This window comes from Lepus europaeus, chromosome 17 (genome assembly GCF_033115175.1).
Source record: "Lepus europaeus isolate LE1 chromosome 17, mLepTim1.pri, whole genome shotgun sequence".
Lineage (NCBI taxonomy): Eukaryota > Metazoa > Chordata > Mammalia > Lagomorpha > Leporidae > Lepus > Lepus europaeus.
Window position 1 is genome coordinate 4,215,474 of NC_084843.1, and position 18,017 is coordinate 4,233,490.

Here is an 18,017-nt window from a genome sequence, read left to right on the forward strand (position 1 = left end):
GCGAATCTCTATGCCTTCTTACAAGAACAGAATCTAGAATCACAACCTGTACAGTTTGAGATCAGGAAATAACTGTGCACTCTCCACACCGCATAAGGTCCAATTGGTTGTCTTGTTTCATTTCCATGGTTGCACACACCGTGTGCGAGGGCCATTGGCTTGGCCCTCTTCTTGTTGTCATGGACAGATCATCTGCACTGCGCCCAAGCAGCTGCGGAGTTGTTGCCCTGCAGCCCATCCCTGCTGGGGGGAGCACGTGTCTCATCCTCTCCCTCCTAACTGTCACCCCCCCACTCCTCCACTGGATCACCTGTAAATACACAGACACCTGGTGCAACCTACCCTTACTCATTAAGAAGACAAAGAGCTGGAAGGGTCCAGAAGTCCCCGACATAGAAATGACAAGTGTTTGAGGAGATGGGAAATGCCACTTAGCTTCATTTGATAATCACACGTTGTATATCGAATGCTTGTGCTCCACAAAGGTGTACAAGTTTGGGGGCTGGCATTGTGGTGCGGCAGGTTCAGGCACCAACTGGTGATGCCGGCATTGCGTATCGGAGTGCCAGTTCAAACCCGGCTTCTCTGATTTCAATCCAGCTCATGCACCTGGGAAGGCAGCAGATGACGGCAAGGAGCTGTGTCCCTGCCACTCCTGTGGGAGTTCCTGACTCTTGGCTTCCACCTGGCCCAGTCCTGGCCATTTGGCATTTGAGGGGTAAACCTATTTACTCCTCAGGGATCGATCTATTCTATCATCTTTCCTTTCTCTCCATCACTCTGTATTTAAAATAAATCATTTTTGAAGAAGGCACAAGTACTGCATGTCATTTTAAAAGTGTGTAGCCAATAAGGTAGACCTGCTTTTGACTCCAGTTCTGCTCCAAGAACTTGAAGCTCTCTGGTGAAGGCAGCTGGGTCTCAGTGGGGTGGGAAGCATGGGATGCTCTTCACTGAGCTTCCCCAAGGACAGGAGCTCACGGGGGGACCACGGGACGGACCAGTCCCTTGGAGCGTGACGCAGTCCGGACACGGAAAATCAGTCAGAGTGGGTGGGAGCGGATTGACCTGTGTGAATTCCTGGTTAATCATTCAGGCCATGGTTTGCTTTAAGTCCTCCCAAACCAAGCACAATCTTCTCTGGCAGAGCCCTTTACTATCTAAAGCGAGCAGTTTTCTGAGCTCTTTGCTGACTGGCATGGCCCAGTAACCCTTCGATGATGTAAACTCGCTTGGCACGTTGACAGTGGGTAAAAAGGTACCCGACAGATGGCCCTGCTGTTCCCTAGAAATAGGCTGCGCTGTGGCTCAGAGATTTGCCGTCAGGGAGTCCAGGAGGGTGGAAGGCAGCTCCTACTCACTGGCTCTTCACTCTGGCTTTCTGGGAGGGGAGCGGCACAGCGAAGGTGGCACAGGGGATGCAAGCTGCTGGCCAGCACCAAGAATCGCCTGTAGGCATTGCTCCTGCCCACCATGCTGGGCTGCCAGTTGTGGCACTGCCACCTTCCAACAAACCATTCAGACCTTCGCCCCAAACCTAGTGGGTCCCACACCCTCTCCCCGTACAGATGCTGGGGGGAGGGTCTCTCCCTGCCCATCCTCCCTCCCTCCCTCTCTCTCTCTCTCTGCCAATCCTCCCTCTCTCTCTCTCTCTCTCTCCGTGCCCATCCTCCCTCCCTCTTTCTCTCTCTCTCTCTCTCTCTCTGCCAATCCTTTCTCTCTCTCTCTCTCTTTCTCTCTCTCTCTCTCCTCACTCCTGCCTCACCTTCCTGATGACGGCACCTGTAAATCATGAATCTTGAACTTGTTTCCTATGGTGGTGTCCCAGGCTGTGCCTTTCATCTGGAGAACTAGGGGCAACTCTGACTGGATTCTCCGCTGGACTCCAAGGTGAGGCTCCCTTGCCAGAGTGGGGGTCAGGCACCATAAACTGGACACATGTCAAACAAGAGCCACAGGCACTGCCGGTGTGAACAGGTTTCCATGTGAGAGGGCCGTGGATGACATGCGGGCTTTAGGCCACTCTGCAAATGCCCACATCCAGCTGCCTCCACTTCCTATTAGGCGGGGGTCCTAGCTGCTCTGGTACCGGAGCCCCAGTGTAGCTGAGTGCACCCAAAGGCCTTTCCCGAGAACATCGGAGGATGAAGCCAGGGCTGTGAGAATCAGCTTTTCCCAGGTTTGGCAGGTGCCTGGCACACAGGCAGTGCCCAGTGAAACTTCACCTCGGCTGGGCCGCTGCTTCTGCATGGCAGGGAGTGGCAGCCCTGTGCCGGGGGAGGGTGTGCTTGCAGCAGGCTCCTGGGGGAAGGGGACAAGTCCATGTACAGACGGTCCTCACCAGACCCTGCACTTGGCTTGTTTCCACCCCCAAGCCTGCCCACAGCTCCTCCCACCCAGCTTTGGCCAAGGTGAACAGGGCAGTGTTGCTCCTGGGTTGCAGACCCCCTTCTGCAGAGTACTCCAAGCAAGGGCGGAGGCGCTGCTGCCATCGGTCATTCAGACAATCATCCAAGTCTTGGGAGCACCGAAGGCTTCTGGCGAGTGTGCAATCTTCTCCCAGCAGCTCAGTGTGCTGTTGGTGGGAGGGCTATGTGGGGCTCAGGATCCCACGTGGACTGTTCCAAGTCAGCTGCCGTGAGTTGTCTGATGACTCCGGGAGCCGAAGAAGTGATGGCACTTACCAGTTCCTGTCCATGTTCATTTGCCATTGGAAGGTTTAAATTTGTAGGAATCTACTTCCTCTGTTGCCCCTGCCCCTTTTTTGTCTAATTTTCATTGCAGGTTGATGTCAAGGAAGAATAAAATCTACCCTCATGGCAAGATCTTGAGCTGGAAGCCATTCACAAAGTGAGTGTGCTGGGGCCAGCGCTGTGGCTCACTTGGTTAATCCTCTGCCTGTGGTGCCAGCATCCCATATGGGCGCCAGGTTCTAGTCCCAGTTGCCCCTCTTCCAGCCCAGCTCTCTGCTGTGGCCCAGGAGTGCAGTGGAGGATGGCCCAGGTGCTTGGGCCCTGCACCCACATGGGAGACCAGGAGGAAGCACTTGGCTCCTGGCTTCGGATCGGCACAGCGCACCGGCCATGGCAGCCGTTTTGGGGGTGAACCTACGGAAGGAAGACCTTTCTCTCTGTCTCTCTCTCACTGTTTAACTCTGTTGAATAAATAAAAAAAAGAAAAGTGAGTGTGTCGCTTCCTTGAGCCAGTGTTGATGACAGAAAATAAAGTTGGTGCTCATGCCTGCAGCGTCCTGCCGTTGTTGTGTTGGCTCAAACATTTGTTTACCAAAATGCACCTTCTTTTGGTTCCAATCGCAATGAATTCTCTAATTCTAATGAACTCCTTCACTCTTGCTGAGTGAGAACCATTTTTCGCTTGTCCCATTAAAGCATTATAATTTAGAAATTATATTTTCAGTGGGAACTTGAAAGATGTTGCTCTTAAAATGGAAGTTAGATGCCTAAGCTTGAAAGCAGTGAAAATATAGCAGGCGAGGAGAACAGGCAGAGCCTCCTGGAGTCACTGAGGCTGGAGACAGACATCGTGAAGCTCTTGACCTTGAATCTGACATAGCACAGTCCCCACACCAAAACCCAGCAGCATTGGCTGACCCAGAACACAGAGGTGTTACTGCAAAGTTACTCCACAGATACGGTGGTTTTCTGTCTGATTGTTTAAGATTTATTTATTTGAGAGGCAGAGTTATAGAGAGAAGGGGGAGAGAGAGAGAGAGAGAGAGAGGAAGAGAGAAGAAGAGAGAGACCTTCCATCTGCTGGTTCACTCCCCAAATGGCCGCAACAGCCAGGGATGGGCCAAGATGAAGCCATGAGCCAGGAAGTCCATCCAGGTCTCCCACAGGGGTATCAGGGCCCTAAGTACTTGAGCCATTCTCTACTGCTTTCCCAGGAACATTAGCAGAGAGCTGGATCAGAAGTGGAGCAGCCAGGGCTGGACCAAGGTCCATATGGGATGCTGGCCTTGCAGCCAGTGGATCTGCTGTGCCATGATGCTGGCTCCCAGAGACGGGCATTGTTGCTGTGGCTCTGCAAATAAGCTCCCCCTTGTCTCCTGTTTAAGAACACTGAGCAAACAGAATGTGCAAAACCAAGGTCATGACTGAGTGTTTGAAAACAAACCTGCCAAGAATGGTTTTGAATCTAGACGTGTTTTGACCAGAAACAATAAATAAAAAGCAAAAGTATTGGAAGCAAAACATAAAACAAGAAATTGTTTGGCTCTTCCATCTCAGGCTTGCCTACAGAAACGATTTGACTTGTGCAGCTCGGGCCGTGGGAGAGAAGTCGGTGACGGCCTGTCCCGTTAGCGTGATTGGTTCTGGTCTGAAACAGACAGGAGCAGTCCTGCAAAAAACGATTCCCCTCTCAACGGGCATGACAAAAATGCACAGTTTATTCTGATGAAAAGTCCATTCTTGGAGCCAGCGTTGCAGCACAGTGGGTTAAGCCATCACCTGAAATGCTGGCATCCCATGTCCAAGAGGAAGGCAGCGGAAGATGGCCCAAGTGCCTGGGCCCCTGCCACCTGCATGGGATGTCCAGTGTGGTTCCAGGCTCCTGACCTCTCCCTGGCCATCTCTGGCCATTGCTGCCACTTGGGGAGTGAACCAGAGGATGGAAGATCTCTCTCTCTCTCTCTCTCTGCCTTTCAAATAAATGAATAAATCTTTTCTAAAGTTATCAGTTCTTCTCAGATAAATGGCAAGAAGCTGACCTGGATTCAATTCTTTTTTCTTTTTGACAGGTAGAGTTAGACAGTGAGGGAGAGAGAGAAACAGAGAGAAAGGTCTTCCTTTTCTGTTCGTTCACCCCCCAAGTGGCCGCTACGGCTGACATGCTGTGGCCGGCGTGCTGCGCCAATCCGAAGCCAGGAGCCAGGTGCTTCCTCCTGGTCTCCCATGCGGGTGCAGGGCCCAAGGACCTGGGCCATCCTCCACTGCACTCCCAGGCCACAGCAGAGAGCTGGACTGGAAGAGGAGCAACCCGGACATAATCCAGCGCCCCAACTGGGACTAGAACCCGGGGTACCAGCACCGCAGGCAGAGGATTAGCCTAGTGAGCCGTGGCACCAGCCTGGATTCAATTCTTTACCTTTACAATGGGTTGGTTGTCAAGAGATGAATGAAACAGCCGTCATATGGATCCGTGCCTACAGCATCTCTGGTGAGGACACCCAGACACACTAATTGTGCTGCACTGGGCCTGATGGGCAGATAACGACACAGGGATTTTCAACAATGTGTGGATATGTTCAGTAATTGAGGGATTAGTGAGGGGAGACATGCAGTATGGGATGCAGTGATGGGGCTAAAACCTGACAGTTGATGTTTTAGTTTGGGTTTCTGAAAAATCATCCCCGAGGTAGAAATGTTTGCTAGAGGAGTTCACTCGGCAGCGATCCCAGGAAAAAACTCGTGGAGAGCTGGGGAGAGGAGACCAGGAAGGTAGGCGGGCCAAGCAAAAGTGGACTCCGGGCAGAGGTTCAAGCAGTGAACTTTGGCTAATGTCTCCAAGTTATTCCAATTAGGAGAGCTGGTTCAAGGCTTATTCTGAGCCATGTAAATTCCCGGGCACTTTGTTCTCTCTCCGTACATAGCAAAGTGCTTCAGCAATCTGAGGCAGCCTCCGACAAAGAAACGCGGGTGCCGTCACTAGGGGTGAAAGCAGGTGCACAAAAAATGCAAATGAGCAGTGGGGATGTGGGCTGTTGTCCATTACACATTTAACAGCACGTCCAGGCCACCTTGTCTTCAAGACCGCGTCTCTTGATCTCCTCGTGTTTATGGCAGAGTCTGAAAATTCAAGACAGTCCCTCTTCTGCTGGACCCCTGACTGCACAAAGCTCATTCTCAGAGTCCCTTGCAGCTAGCATGGCTGATGTGATGTCTTCCCCCGCCCTCTTCTCCCCTTCCTGCTGATGCACAGGTGGTGCTGTGACAGGGACTGGCAGGCGTGAAGATGACGTCTGCAGTGAGGACCATGGAGTGCAGAGATGGGGAAGTGGAGACAGCCTGGCTCCCTAGGACGCCTGCCTCAGCCCCAGGCAGCTCAGCCCCAAGTACGGGCACTGGGGCCAACAATGTCTCAGCTACTGTCAGTCACTTCCTTTCCTCTGTGGCTAAAAGGGTTCCTAACCAGTGCTGCTTTAAGTGGGGCTGGTGAAAGCGATACATCTCAACAAGTAGGCTCTTTTGCTTGTTTTTTGGTCAAATTTTAGCAGAAAAGGAACTGGCCTTCAATGTTTGTCCTTCCCCACGGACGCTGTCTGATTTGTGTGGACAAGGGTACAGGTCAGAATCCTCCAATCAGTGATTGGATTGTTATTTTTCCTTCAAGGAGACAAGTAATAGACATGACTTGGTTATGGGGAATAAATTCATTGTTCATCCAAACGAAAAAGAATGCTCACAGATTTGGTTTATTTTAACAGATGTTGAACACTCTTAATCAACAATTGCAAGGCAAAATGGAATGTTTACTGCAGATGACAAGCTTCTTGCCATGAAGATGAGCTCGGGAATTGGATGAAGACAATTGATCACGGAGACCATTAATCACTGGAGACTCTTGGCTCATTTACACAGGGTAAGATTTACTGCATTTGCAGCAAAACCAAATGCATCACCCATCGTCTCTCCTCCTGCAGAAGTGGGCCCAACGCCAGCATAAGGGACTGACCGGGAGTCTTGCCCACGAGCATGGAGTCCCCAGAGGCTCCCCGTGATGTGAGGGATAGCGGCCGTGGTCAGCACCCGCCTCCCCACCAGGCTCTGATCTGCAGAATTGAGTGGTCTTATCTCCTGTGTCCTCCCTTTCCCCGGCCCCATCGGGGGCTTACAAATACCACACAGTGAGTAACCTCAGAGAGGAGGAGGGACCCCCTTCAGTCTGCCCCGTGCACAGACTGAGACATTCCCGCAAGCGAGTTCCAGCGCTGGGCACCGTGCCGCGCCTCGGGTGGCATCGCAGCTGCCCTCACACCTGTACTGCCATCGGCACCTGTGCATTTTTGCTGTTCTGAAGTTCGGAAATGGAGCTAATGACTCAGGGTACAGAAGGGGCTCAGCTACAGAACCCAGTAGACAGCTGTTTCCTTCTCTGCCTGGATTTGGAAACTGATAGCCACGCTGTACTTGCACTTCATCTGCTGAACGATGAAGCAGATCAGAGCCTTTTACGCCCATTGTTTCTTCACAGTGCACTTAAACCATTGTTTTTCACATTAAAGCAAAGTCTAAACACTCAATCATAATACAGAATTCACTGCTATTGAGTTGGAAACAAGAACTTTCTGGGAGAAAACAAAAAAAACAGGGAAAACAATCAAGAGGAGTTGGAATTGTTTCTATCCAATTATCCCTTACAGTAGACAGAATGAGCTGGTATCCCCAGGGCCCTGTGGCAAAACAGAGTCTCTGCACATGCAAAAATTTCCTGCATGTCTAATAGTTCTTCTGAAAAGCGAGCACTGTATCTGATATTTCTTTTAATATGTAAACACTAGAAGAGCGGTGCCAATGTTTCAGAAGATACAAGAATTACATAAAGGTTTACTAGTTTTTGTTGCATAACATTAAATTCCAGCTACTGAAGTATTAGCAAGTAAATACCCTCTTAGTCCAAATGTTCATCAAGCAAATGGACGGATTTCAGCCTCCCACCAGTAGCCCTCATGGATTAGAACTGTCTGTCTTCAGTTCTTCCACGTGTAGGTCCCATGAAACCCAACAGCTCCAAATCTACACCACTCTTAACATAATCTTTGTTTTTGCTTTTAAAGCAAAACAACCTAATGAAGAAAGAATGTTATTTTCCAAAACCAGTGCTGGCGTAATTGGCTCTCTGTCTATATGCAAAAGAACAAACCTATGTTATCATATAGAAAAATCAACTCAGAGTGCCTGGTCCTGTGTCAAAAACCTAAAATATAAAACTGCTAGAAGAAAATCCAAAAGAGTACCTTTGTGCTCTTGGGTTAGGCAAGACTTCCTGGATACAAAAATTATGATTCATTAAAAAGTTGAAAATTGGAATTGAACTTCATCAAAATTAAAATTTTCGGGCCGGCGCTGCGGCTCAGTAGGCTAATCCTCCGCCTTGCGGCGCCGGCACACGGGGTTCTAGTCCCGGTCGGGGCACCGATCCTGTCCCGGTTGCCCCTCTTCCAGGCCAGCTCTCTGCTGTGGTCAGGGAGTGCAGTGGAGGATGGCCCAAGTGCTTGGGCCCTGCACCCCATGGGAGACCAGGAGAAGCACCTGGCTCCTGCCATCGGATCAGCGCGGTGCGCCAGCCGCAGTGCGCCTACCGCGGCGGCCATTGGAGGGTGAACCAGCGGCAAAAAGGAAGACCTTTCTCTCTGTCTCCCTCTACTGTCCACTCTGCCTGTCAAAAATAAAATTAAAAAAAAAAAAAAATTTCGGAGCTGGTGCTACAGCATAGTAGATTAAGTCTCTGCCTGCAGTGCATCCCATATGGGCACCGGTTCAAGTCCTGGCTGGGCTGCTCTACCTCCAATCCAGCTCCCTGTTAATGCATCAGAGAAAGCAGTGGAAGATGGCACAAGTGTTTGGGCCCCTGAACCCAGGTGGGAGACCCAGAAGAAACTCCTGGCCCCTGGCTTCAGATCAGCACAGCTCTGGCCATTGTGGCCATCTGGGGAGTGAGCCAGCAGATGGAAGACCTCTCCCTCTCTGCCTCTCCTCTCTCTCTGTGTAACTCTTACTTTCAAATAAACAAATAAATCTTTAAAAAAAAATAGACAAGCTCAAGTCTGGCTAGAATGCAGAGCAACTGGATTATTGGGGTGAGTGAAAAATGAGAAAGCTGCTTAAAACATAGTTTGGAGTCTTTTATCAAACTAAACATAGTAGCACATTCAGAAACCCCATCTTGTGTGTGCACCTCAGAGGAACCAAGTGCACAAAAGCTCCACACAAACGCTTCCAGGAGCTCTGCTCTCCCTCACCCAGAGCTGGAGACGACTCAAACGCCCAGCGGCTGGAAAGCGGAGGCACAGACTATGTCACACGTGCAGGGGAGACGCTGCTCGGTAACCACAGGCAGCCCAGCCGACGACCCTCGAAGGTGCTGTGCGAGTTGAAAGAAGTCAAACCCAACAGGCTACGTGCTGTGGGATCCCACTTACCTGCACCTGGAAGAGACAAACTTCAGGGATCAGCAGATGAGTGGCTCCAGGGTGAGAAGGAGGGAGGGCCAGGAGGAAGGTGCTCGTGTCGTGGGAATAGTGTGCGTCGTAACCACCACCATGGTCGCTGCATTGCCATATACATTTGTAAAAAGCCATAGAACCGGCCGGCGCCGTGGCTTAACAGGCTAATCCTCCGCCTTGCGGCGCCGGCACACCGGGTTCTAGTCCCGGTTGGGGCGCCGGATTCTATCCCAGTTGCCCCTCTTCCAGGCCAGCTCTCTGCTATGGCCAGGGAAGGCAGTGGAGGATGGCCCAGGTCCTTGGGCCCTGCACCCGCATGGGAGACCAGGAGAAGCACCTGGCTCCTGGCTTTGGATCAGCGAGATGTGCCGGCAGCGGCGGCCATTGGAGGGTGAACCAACGGCAAAAAGGAAGACCTTTCTCTCTGTCTCTCTCTCTCACTATCCACTCTGCCTGTCAAAAAAAAAAAAAAAATCCATAGAACCATACACCTAAGAAGCGTGAATTCTGCTTAGTGCAAATTCTACCTCAGGAGGTTTGTTGGGGGAGCAGGAAGGGAGCTGTGTGATCCCCAGGGATCCTGACCAGCAAGTGGGTGTGCAAACAAAGCAGCGTGTAAAAGCGCACACTACTGGGTCACACGTGAGGACACCAAAACGAACTATTTTTGTTCCTTTTGAATTCGGAGACCACACACTTAGGCCATCTTCCATGGCTTTCCCAGATGCATTAGCTGGGTGCTGGATTGGAAGTGGAGCAGCCCAGCCGGGACTTGAACCGGTGCCCATATGGGATGCACCGCAGGCGGAGGCTGAATCTATTGTGCCATAGAGCCAGCCCCGAAAATTTTAATTTTGATGAAGTTCAATTCCAATTCTCAACTTTTAATGAATCATAACTATACATCGGTTAATGTGATTGTACAAATGTCACTGCTTGGGCATCGTAGATAGCGCGGGCGTGTGAGGTGCTGGAGAGTGAAGGAAATTTTATGCTATCAGGAAACTACTTTTCAAAGATTCAGATGACTCAGGAAAATGACCTGCGTGGGCAAGAGGGAGGGGGGAGGGAGCTCACACAGCTGAGAGGGAAGGGTGGAAGGGGAGACAGAAGGAGACAGAGACAGGTTCTTATGTTGAATCTAACAGCAATGCTCATTATCTCTATTTCCTTATTTTTCTATAGGTTTGAAAATATTCAAATAAATGGCACAAAAGTGTACTAATCTTCTTTGGTCCTGTTTCCTCTGTGGAAGTTCATGCTAATAAATTCTCATAAAATAATGAATGGTACACACAGAGATGCGGGGGAAATTCACTCAACACTGTGAAATCCATAAAACTAAAAGTTAGAAAGTATCAAAATGTCCAACAACATATGGCACCCGAAACAGTAGAATTCAATGCATTTTCATTGAATGAAGAATCATGGGTCGGTGCCGTGGCTTAACAGGCTAATCTTCCGCCTAGCGGCACCGGCACACCAGGTTCTAGTCCCGGTCGGGGTGCCGGATTCTGTCCCAGTTGCCCCTCTTCCAGGCCAGCTCTCTGCTGTGGCCCGGGAGGGCAGTGGAGGATGGCCCAAGTCCTTGGGCCCTGCACTCCATGGGAGACCAGGAGAAGCACCTGGCCCTGGCTTCGGATCAGCACAGTGCGCTGGCCGCGGTGGCCATTGGAGGGTGAGCCAACGGAGGGAAGACCTTTCTCTCTGTCTCTCTCTCTCACTGTCCACTCTGCCTGTCAAAAAATAAAAAGAAAAAAGAAAAGAATCCTAAATAAACACATTACACATAAAATACAATGGACTACCACGCAAACCTTAAACACATTTTGATAAGTGACATGGGGCGTGCTTAGGCCACACTAAATGGACAAACCAGGATGCAAACCTGTATATATGAAGCGATTCGCCAAAAACATCTCCTTTAATACACAGAGAAAACCAACGAGAAAATAAACAGCTGAAGGAGGCTGTCTCTAGTGACAGGGTTTCCTTTCTGTTTAAATTTTGCCCTATTTTCCAAATGTCTACACTGAGTGTGTTTTTACTATTTCATTTTATCTTTGCAGCCTTTGAATCTGAGCTTAGCTGTGCAGTGTGTTGGAAAGCAAACAACATAGACCCAGTTCCCACAGCTGCACTGACGGCAGCCAGGAGACCACAGAAACCCCGGGTTCAGCAAACGCTTGGTGATTCACTGAGTCACAATTATTTACCTAATTATGGCAAAACCTCTGGACTCAATTGAGCTGTCCTCTTCCTCTTTGCTAAGAAAATATTATCAAAGATGCTTTAATAAAATGATAACATGGCTTTTAGAATTTAATAACAGAACAAAATTGAAGCTTAAAACTGGTGAAACCGAAAACAAATGTGGTTGCCCTGTCTTCTCAGGTGCCTGCTTGGCTCCCCAGCCAGGTGGGCTGCACGTGCCTGCAGCCTGGCCTCGGCGTTCAGGAGGAGCCCCCGTCCGATCCGACTGCGCCCCAGGACTTTCACTTGCAGCTGGCGGGGTGAGGACCATCCCAACAGCAGCGAGATCTTCTCTCTTGAAATCACATGGCTGGAGAGGAACTGTGAAAAGGGGAGAATGTGTGAAAATGTGCAACTGTTGTCCAGATCTTCCAGCCGCAGCCTGCCTCGTCCCTGCCCCCAGGCCCGGCTGTGCAGGGGCAGCCCAGGCTCTGGGTTCTCAGGCAAGGCCCCTCTTGCAGATGGGGGGGCCACGGCCACCTAATAATTGAGCGCCCACTCCCACTAAAACCAACACCAGGAATTCTTGGAGGTCTTCACCCCCTGGAAGTGTAAGGTTGGTCCGGCGTTAAGAGGATGGCAGAAAATCCAACAGCCCAGCCAGAACTGTTCAAGCAAACTGCCCGTTAAGAAAAATTACAGGGCCTTACTTTATTTTCCGCATAAAAGATTTTGAATGGGCTGTTTTTGAAGAAAGAACTCTCTTCCCACACTTGGCTTCCTGGGATCCCGGCAGAGGCCTGGGGGAAGCTCTTTACCCAACACAAGCGTTGCTTTCCACCTGGTTCTCATGAGAAGCCTCCCGGGGAATCTAAGCACTGTCATTGATAACATTCTGCGGGGGACACTCACCCTTAAATAATGCAATTGTGCTGCATAAATACTCTCATGCCGATGAGCTCACAGAGTTAAATATTGAGTGCGAAGCGTTCTACAAAACCATGTGGTTAATAAATGATGTTACAGCTTAATGCTGGTGCTTAGGAACCTTTGAGAGCTTTTATCTTCATATTTTAAATTCTTAATGACCACTCCCCCTTTCATATTACAGCCGTTTGGAGAAATGAATCTTTTTCTTAAAGAAATCCTTAGCATTTTCCTCATTAGGTTGGAAGGAAGGAGACTCTGGTGAATTCTCTCTCTCTGTTCCCTCCCTCTCTCCCCCACTTCTATCTGGTTGCAGTGAACTGAAACAAGGAAAATCAAATTTTATTTTTATTTATTTAATTTTTAGACTTATTAATTTTTTATCTGAAAGGTAGCATTACAGAGAGAGGGAGAGACAGAGAGAGTCCTTCCATCCACTGGTTCACTCCCCAAATGGCTGGGCATGGCAAAAATCAGGAGCCAGGCGTTTCATCGGGGTCTCCCGTGTGGGTGCAGGGGTCCAAGCACTTGGGCCATCTTCAGTGCTTCCCAGGAACATTAGCAGGGTAATATTTTTTTTTTCTAAAGAATTATTTATTTATTTGAAAATCAGAGTCGGGGGGTAGAGGGAGAGAGAGACCTTCCATCCACTGGTTCACTCCCCAGATGGCTGCAACAGCCAGGGCTGGGCCAGGCAGAAGCCAGGAGCCAGGAGTTTTACTTGGGTCTTCCACTTAAGAGTCCGGGGCCCAAGCACTTGGGCCATCCTCCATTGCTTTTCCCAGGCCAGATTGGAAGTGGAGCCCCCAGGACCAGAACTGGCACTCACATGGGATGCCAGAGTCACAGGTGGCTGCCTTACCCACTACGCCACAACATCAGCCCCAGAATTAAATTTTAAAGTGAAAGTTCAGTTGATATGGCCATGGTAGAAGGGTGGGGCAGCTGCACCTGTCCTCCCAGGCTATTGCTGCAGGGAGCAGCCTGTGTGCGTGGGTGCCGGTGCTCACAGCACAGTCACAGACACGGGAAACCAGAGCCGAGAGCAGCCAGGGCCCTCGAGAGACCATTCCAGCCAGCTCCTTCATCTCAAGGAGAGAAAGCAGAGGTCCAGAGAGGAACAGGTCACCGGCAAGCCCTGGGAGGTGCGAGGGCCTCCTGCACCCTACGAAGCTCCTTCTTGGCCTCACTGGGCATGGCTGGGCTCGTGCTGACTGGGCGGAGGCCGGCGTGGCCTGCTGAGGCACCGTCTCTCCCACCTGCCTCCTGACATCTGCTCTTGGGCACACGGCCTGCCCCACCCTCCTCCGGAGTTTCAAGTGGGATGAGGGTGAGAACAGCTACGCAGTGGTCAGTTCTGTGTCACTCAGCAGACCCCACCCCCAACATCCTGTTGATCAAGTGGCCACTCGGCATTGTCGCCCCAGCCACAGGGAGTTAAAGAGAAACCGAACCTCAAGAAAGCAAAGCAAAATCCACTCCGTGGCTGAGATTCTTGAAGACGGGCCTGGACGCCCCTCCCTGGCAGAACGTGCCTCCCCGACATGGACGCTCCACAGCCTCAACCCTGTACGTGACCCTCACTGACACGGGCCTCACCGGGGCACCACGTGCAGAGGACAGTCCCTGTGGGACATTTCCCACGTCCCACCCCGGGGTCCAGCTCCGACCCCCAGAAGAGAGAGTCAGGTGCCGTGGGTGCAGGAGCGTGTTCGGTGCCTGCCTCCATGGTCCTTCCTTTTCCAACACTGGACGGGCACAGGGTTTCTGCCCCGGTGCCACACTCATCAACCTGGGTGCCTGTATGTCAGTGCAGGGCTGATGGCGCCAGTTGATAGATCAGGTGCACATTTGCATTGTAGCTCACCTGGTAACTATGCAGGTCCTTTCGTTCTCCTGTGTGCTGTGAGAGTTCAGAAGTGCAAGCTCACTTCCACGTGTTCTCAAGCCAGCAGGAGTCTTTTGGGGAATCTCATGGACAAGTGCAGGAGCCAAAGCCAGACCTGCTTCAACAAGGACCACTCACCCCAGCCCAGCACTGGGATGCCCCGAGGCTGCCATAGGGTACTTGCTGCAGCTGTTGGCTCTACACGCTGGCCTCCTCTACTTTCCTATACCTGAGAGCAGCGGTCCTGTTAACCGATGAACCCAGCTGTGTGATCTCCGGGCTGTGCCCATGGAACATTTCCCCGTGGAACCCACCGGTGCGCTCTAAGTGGCGCCCAGTGTTGCTCGGGGGAGGGGCACGCACCTGCCTTTTGTACATCATTTGTACTTTGCCAACGATCGAAGAATGGCAGGCATTATGGGGGGCTGTTAGCTTTTATGAAAGGAGAAAAAAAATCACCCTTTATAGAAATTGTGATCCTCTTTCAAATGAAGGGAAAAATGACTCGCTTATTTCAGATAATAAAAAAATAGCCAAAACCATTTATTAGCCAGCTGGTGGCAGTGTGTTCATGAAGAAAGGATAAAGTGATAATTATGCGAGCTCTCCTGAGCCATTTTATCAAACCTTGAGGACAGATGTTAGCTCTGCTCACTAACATGCTTACAATTCCAACCATTCTTGAAAGTTCTGGAAGAATTTGGAATTCCAATTTCCCATAGAGTGAGTGCCTATCACCAGGAAATCACATGAATGATAGGAGGTAAAACGTGCATTTTGACATTTTCCCTGTTAGCAGTCCCTTTGTTAAGGTTTATACCAAGGGAAAGCGAGGCCTGGTTGAGCCAGGCCTCCGTGATTGGTGTACAAGCTGGCTTCCGCTGCGCAGGGAGATGCGTTTTTGACAAGTTAACTGCTCCTCTCTCGTGTGTTCTGTCGAAGAGAAGAAAGAGAGTTATATTCAGCCTTCGCCTCTAAAATTATCTGACGAGCCCTTTGCTCACTCAGACAAGGAAGTCTGCCTGCAGGGAAGAGTCACACGTCCCAGACAAGCTCAGCGCCTGGAATTTTATTTCTGTAACGCGGTCACGTGACAGCAGCCCTGCCATTGTGCCAAGAAGGATTGCCAATCAGGTGTGGGAACAGCACTGTCCTCCCACTGCAAGGCACCAGAAATAGCCACAGTCTTGACCTCTCCATCTGGAAATGTGATTCTACTCCTTCTCCAAGGGACAGAACCCTCCCACTCAAACGTGCTGCTGGCCCCGTATCCACCCGGGAAGTGGATCCCAGACCCACACGGATATACGGCACCTGTACCCAGAAGACATCCCGACCCTTGGCGCAGTTAGAGGTGCTGGGTAGAGCCAAGTCATTTATCAGTCTGCATTTTCCCATCCTCATCCCAACCTGTGCCGGCTCCCTCCCTGGGGCATCAGAAGTGGGCCACTCTGCGTCCAGAGTTCTATTTCCAAGGGCATTTCTCAGCAGCATCACACTTAGCGTGACCCTTGCTAATTAGTATTGCCCTTCCTGCTGTCCCCAAGACACAAAGGCTACCACAGCCTCCTGAGAGGAGGATGGGGTCACCTGCCCGGGGCTGCCCAGCAGGTCAAAGGGAGACGAAAGTGGCAGCCTTGACTGTGAAGTTTCCCATCCATGAGAACTATTGTGTGTGGGTGAAAGGCACCTTGTTGACTTAATCGAGCATGGATGCAAAATCTGCTCTGGGAACAGCAGGTATGGCCAGTTGCCCTGGCCGGGAACGCTTCTCTATGTGGGCAGTTACTCCAATCTTCACACTGCCCAAGCCCCCATACGCTTATAAAGCTAAGCCTTAGACGTGCGACAAAAGCTACCCAAAAGACCTTCATGGAGAGGCTACTGGAGGAATCTGAAAATCCAGGATCCTACAGGATTTTCATCATGGCCACCCTGGCCACCCGGGGGAGAAAGCTCCCATGGCTTTGAATAAGGCCTCAGGGGGTGACCCAGGTGGCCACGTCTTCTGTGCTGACGATGGAGACACAAGCATTTGACAACAAGGCAATAAAGTATGTGAGTGAGTCTCTTGGCTTCAACCCACTAGGGGCCAGGTCAGGGGACCCTGGTGAGCAGAGTAGCTGATTTCAAATGCTAGAAAGGCCATCCCATCAAAGAGAGGAGCTGACCTCGGTGACGGCCAGTTCCAGCTCAGTGCGAGGAAGACCTTGCCAACAATCCCAAGGGCTCCTGATGCCACACAAAGAGAACATCCCGAAACGAGGCCTGAGAATTAGCGTCAACTCTGCTTTCACACCGACCCCTGGATGACCTTGAAGCAGCCACGCAACTCCCGTGGTCTTCCCTCTCAGTTTCTTCACTCTGCTTTCCGTGGCTGCTCCGTGGGCCACATTAGAACGCGAGTGATGTGTCCTGGTTTGTTCTGTAAGTGTTAGCCCCTGAAGTGCTCCTCACCTGTAAGAAAAACTGGAGCCGGTGGCTACCAACGTTATGAGCAAGGCAATTATTCCTGGGGCAATAATAGTTTGATCCTTTGAATGCCTAATATTGTAGCGCTGTACTGTGCGTTTGCATGACCTCGGCTAAAACCAAAAAGAACTTCGACAGAATGTTGGAGTTTTCATCCTGGAGGGAAAGAAATTGGGGCTTAGAGACGTGAATTCAGTTGCCCCCAGTGAACGGCTGCGTGGAAATTCGGACCCAGGTCTGTGGGCTCTCAGCTCCCTTTCAGTATCAGAAGCAGCTGGCACTGGGGAATTTGTGGAGGGCAGGAGGATGGGAGAACAGGTGCCCTCCTCCCGAAATCGTGCTGCGTCCAGGAGATTAGTGTAGTTGAAAGGTTGTTTGCCTCTTACTGTTCCGCCAGCTGCCCGGGGACGTGTTTCTCTCCCGTGACAGTCAAATCCACAGGTGTAGAATAAGCCTCCCCGCGATCAAAGGGTTGTCTTCCAAAACATGTTCTAAATGGCTGTAAAATTCTGCTTTAATCTGAATTGTCAATTCCACAAACACAGCCGCCGTCTCCCAGGAGTCCCAGGGATGTGTGAGCAGCTGGCCAGAGGCAGCTCTGCTGTTAACTGGCTCACGCGGACTCACTCAGGTCTGATGCCGCCCCGCCCCACGGAGGAACTTCACTCTGATATTCCTTCAGCTTGTTCAGGCACAGTCTGGGTGGTCCGGGGATGTGCGGACCCTTCCTGACCACACCCTGGAGAGGGGAAGTGTCTCCAGACCGCACACTAAACCGTGCACTCTGGGAATGCACTGCCTGACCCGGCGTGGGAGCCGGGCCAGGTGCCAGCCACAAGTGCCTTTCTTTGTCTTTTGCTCCCTCCTCCCTCCCGTCCTCTGCCCGCCCCCTTCCTGTCTTCCTTTCCTGCCAGTCACTCATTCCATGGAGCGCATGCATGTGCAGAGGGTAAAGGATCAATAGTCGTACACGTTTCCTTGTAAAAGCCCTGGCCCCGACTACGCCCCTTCCCCTCCCTGCCTGCAGAAAACCTCCGGCACCTCTGGGCGACGATCGTGGTGCTGATCCCCAGACTCCAAAAACACGTTTGATTCTCGGGTTTTCATCTGAGATATCGTTTAAGTGAGACAGTTTTGGTGAGATCGGTATTTGTGCTCTGCACCCTGGGACCCTGTGGCACCATTCCCAGGCAAACCACAGAGGTCACTAAAATCGCTTTCCTTCTGTCTTCCATGTGGTTAACAATTTTCTCCATTTCATTGATCTGACTTTGCATACTTCTCACTCATCCGACCAAGAAGCTTTGTGAGTGGAATAACCCCTCAAGGCGTTCAGACACCGTGGATTTT